A 3,305-nucleotide genomic window follows, 5' to 3' on the forward strand; every position below is an offset into this window, starting at 1 on the left:
TGATGGGACATAATAATCAACTACATTGTATATTGACAAAATAAAAATTTTTTAAAAAATTTAAACGTTTGTTGAATGATTGTATACGAGGACACTCCAAAAAGCTCGTGGAAAGATTCATATTATCTTTTAATTCTATTTTTCCATGAACTTTTTGAAATAGCCTGGTACACGTCTCTATCCCAATAAGAAATTGTTGGCTCATCCTTTCCCAATACTTAATAAAATAAGTTTAACTGAGTAACATCTAATATTAAGATCCTATAATTATTTTGCTCATTTATTCAATAAGTATTACTTATTCCAGTTGCCAATTAATTTTCCAGAAGCAAAGGTAGAATTAAAAACGAGATTTTTTTTTCCTTTAATCAAGTGAGCCCCTACGAAGAAAACACCAATACAACAGCATAAGAAAAAATAGTAAGTCTGAGTGCTACTTCCTACTGTCTATAAACACAATGAGGAAGAACAAGATTTCTACATTAGGTCTAAGCAAGGAATGGTGCACACTAATGGTAGAAAGATGGAACAACTCAGGACCTACAGTTTTGTCCCTGTACAATACTGGATTGTCTTCATCCTGTCAAAGCAGAGGAATTCAACCAATCGGTTCTACTGGGTATAACAACAATGGCATAGAGTTAGATCAGGCTGCTTTAGAGAGAGGATCAGAGAACCTACTTTTGTATGAAGCTAACTGGATATAATAATGATTAATGAATGTTGTCAATTGTTTATTAATTGGGTCACATATGCACAAATAACTTAGAAATCACCTCAAATTATCTCCATAAAAGCTAAATGTGCTCTTTTATTTTTTTTTCAAAATGTTAAGATTTTATTTACAAAGCTTTTTTGTTGTACAGAAAGTAAAAATGCTGTTACAATCTCGGTGTAAATGGTAACCACAGACAGTTGACTCACCAATTACAGCTATCCACACTACCACAAGAGTCTTACATGAAAACTTAACAACGCTTACAATTTTGTTGGGGTGAAGTCCCCAAGCTTCGTGGTGGATTACCAAGAGGGACTAAATGGAGGAAGACGGAACGTCACAGAAACTATTCTTTGGCTTTTTGGCTGGGTGGGCGTCCTGGGGTTTGTATCATAGCTGCTGCTGCTGCTGATACTACTACTACTACTACTACTACTACTACTACTACTACTACTACTACTACTACTACTACTACTACTACTACTACTACTACTACTACTACTACTACTACTACTACTACTACTACTACTACTACTACTACTACTACTACTACTACTACTACTACTACTACTACTACTACTACTACTACTACTACTACTACTACTACTACTACTACTACTACTACTACTACTACTACTACTACTACTACTACTACTACTACTACTACTACTACTACTACTACTACTACTACTACTACTACTACTACTACTACTACTACTACTACTACTACTACTACTACTACTACTACTACTACTACTACTACTACTACTACTACTACTACTACTACTACTACTACTACTACTACTACTACTACTACTACTACTACTACTACTACTACTACTACTATTTATTATTATTATTATTATTACTATTATTATTACTATTATTATTATTATTATTATTATGCAGGTCATGTGGGGTCTTAATCATCTTCCCCTTCATCATCTGTTTCTCTCTTCCTCTTCTCACCATTCCCGCTTTCTTTCATCCTCTTCATCTTCATCCTCATTTTCTTCATCTTCATCACTTACCCAGCATGTCCAAATTCTTCTTCCTCCACACTGATTTCATCTTCATCTTCATCCTCTTCATCATACTCTTCTTTACCATCTTCATCCTCCTCGTCCTCCTCACCTTCTCTTTCTTCACCCTCTTCCTCTCCATCCACGTCATCGACCTCAGCATCTGAGTCGGGGGATTCCCGGTCCTCTCAGTCATAACCATCCAGGTAAGTCAGCTGGGGCAGGAGCCTGAAGACACTCTCTCGGTAGTCATTCAGGTTAGTAACTTCACAGTTAAATAGATCCAGGCTTTTCAGACAGTCCAGCTTTTTCAAAGGTTCCAAAGTGCTGATATCCTTCAATTTATTATTTCCACTTAAGTGTAGATGTGTGAGATTGGGAAGTTTTTCTGCTAAGATGTCCAGACCTCCAAAGATTCTATTGTCACTGAGCTCAAGCTTTTTCAATTTCGGTAGCTTGGGGAGATTTGAAACTGAAATCAAGCCTACATTTATTAAACTGAGGAACTCTCAGTTCACAAATTCAGCTGTTCAGCCCTCAATTTTTCCATAATTTCATTTGCAATTATCCAAGATAAATTCTCGAACAGCTGCCAGGGTCGGTTCCTCAACTCCAGGTGGATCCTCCTCTTCATGTCTGTGTTTTCCTCTTCCCCTCTCTTCAAACTTAGCTCCGCGGGGAGAGGCGTCCCAGCCTGCACAGGGAGAGCCGTAGGAAGGGTCTGCTCGCGGCAGAGGCCCACCGCGTGGTCTTGGGTGGCGTGCGGCATGCAGGCAGGCGAGCTGAGCCACTCGAGCTAAGTTACTCACGGGAGCGGAGAAAAACCATAGAGGGAAAAGGGGTGGAGCATGGTGCTGGCCTCAAGACCGCTGCCCCCGGCCAGGGCCCCGGGTAAATGTGCTCTTTAAACACACATGCAATTTGGTTCCAGATTCAAAGTACTGCACAGTCATTGCATCATCTTCCATATAAATTAAGGCTGATGAATTTCAAGTAATTATGAGGTAGTGTGATAACCAAAACGAGAATGTGTTGTATGACGGATGAGATTTTATTTTTATATTCCTCTTACAACCCTACCAGCAACCAACACCACCATCACCACCACCATCTCAATTGGCAAAGTGCTATGAAAGGCACTGTTGGGCATAAGTCAATTTCTCAAACATGTATCCTTCCATCTATGACTTATTCTGTCTCTCACAGTTATAAATTAGAAAGTAAGAAAGACATAATTTCATTTCATGCTATCCAGCCCAAATCTAGTGAATCTTTTCCTAAATTGAGCTGGGCAACTTGTGGCCATTGGATGGTGGCAGAGGACCACCGACTAGTACAAACAAATGCTGGCTAATGAAAGTATCCAATTCTCCTTGAGCAATTGCCAGAAATGGTAAAACTGTTGAATTATGTACGTGACGATCCCAATTTTGTAAGTCTGGAATGAAATATGGATCCCAGTCTGCTCTTGAGCACTGACAGGGCGTGATCACAGCCCAGAGGAACAGCAAGGTTGCTACACCATGCAAGTGAGGAAGCAAGCAGACATCTCTGACCGGAAATAA

At 39.3% G+C, this 3,305-nt stretch overlaps 1 pseudogene; it reads right to left on the reverse strand.

Annotated features, from left to right (window-relative positions):
• Nucleotides 1-1,640: 1,640 nt before the first annotated feature.
• LOC103582414 lies at nucleotides 1,641-2,509 on the reverse strand (annotated as a pseudogene).
• Between the last annotated feature and the right edge of the window lie 796 nt (nucleotides 2,510-3,305).

This window comes from Galeopterus variegatus, unplaced genomic scaffold (assembly GCF_000696425.1).
Source record: "Galeopterus variegatus unplaced genomic scaffold, G_variegatus-3.0.2 Scaffold16156, whole genome shotgun sequence".
NCBI classification, from domain to species: Eukaryota; Metazoa; Chordata; class Mammalia; order Dermoptera; family Cynocephalidae; genus Galeopterus; species Galeopterus variegatus.